Source organism: Schistocerca piceifrons, chromosome 5 (genome assembly GCF_021461385.2).
Source record: "Schistocerca piceifrons isolate TAMUIC-IGC-003096 chromosome 5, iqSchPice1.1, whole genome shotgun sequence".
Classification (NCBI taxonomy): Eukaryota; Metazoa; Arthropoda; class Insecta; order Orthoptera; family Acrididae; genus Schistocerca; species Schistocerca piceifrons.
In genome coordinates this window covers 328,163,481-328,164,588 of record NC_060142.1, presented here as the reverse complement: position 1 = coordinate 328,164,588, position 1,108 = coordinate 328,163,481, and positions in this window count along the sequence as shown.

Below are 1,108 nucleotides of genomic sequence, written 5' to 3'. Positions count from 1 at the left end.
TCTACGTAGTTTCAGCAACAAAGGGGTCGGAGAGACCATGCCACCCAGCTTCCTTCCGACAGAAACAATGACGATCTTCGGCTGGCGAGCCATGTTGCCGAGTCGCAAATTTACATCTTGGGAACCCTGACGTTCAAATGAATAATAGGAAACCGTGTGTAAAATAACATAGAATGACGGAACCTTCAGGTATGGGAACACTTGAATGACTTAATAAAACATCGGAAACTATTATTTATAACTCCAAGTAAAAATAATTAACTGGTATTTTCAACCTGTCTGTCAGTCCATACATAGCAACACTGACTTCTCTCGCAGATATCTGACATACAAGATCTGTTTATATAGAATTAGATACGCTTAGGTTAAAGTTGTCGTTATTTGGAAGTTGATAGCAGATTAAGCTTCGTAACAACGTGTTAGGGAAGTCGCATCATACACTGGTGTTTCATGGTTTCACTCTAACTTAAAAACAGACATTGTACGTCAGTTAATACAGTCTTCATTATGCACTCAAGTAATTACGACGTGTGCCCTGGTGTATTTACACTTTGGTTGTATGATGTGAGTGGATATATTTGAATACGTATGAATGTGTCAATCGAGAGACGTGAGACATTGCGTTATCCGTTTAGTACATTTTGATATCGATGGAACAAACATACGGAGAGTAATAACGAGTTTTATGTGTTGTCAGATCAGGAGTAAAGAGCACTTGTCTTCGAAATAGTAAAATATTGCGAAGAGGAGAGAGAAACGTTCATTCCAAACAAGTTGCTGTTGGGAAAGTCGAGTTAAGCGTTTTAAGAAGATTATACGAGGGTTAGAACTTTAATAGTGGCATATATTTATTTACAGCTCGTACAAAATAGATACGTGTTTCAAAGTTTCACTGACCTTCAAAGTTGTCACCAGCTTTGTGTTTAAACCGATGCCAGCGATGTGGAAGTCGTAGGATAGTCTTAGCAGTGCCAGTTGTGTTGACAGTTCGAGCGGCGCGCTCTATTGCCCGACAAATTTGTAGCATTTCTAAAGTGAATGCCGTGAAGCCTTTCTTCAGTTTAAAAATTGAGTTGGTCATAGATTGTGTTCCAAATATGAACAGCAT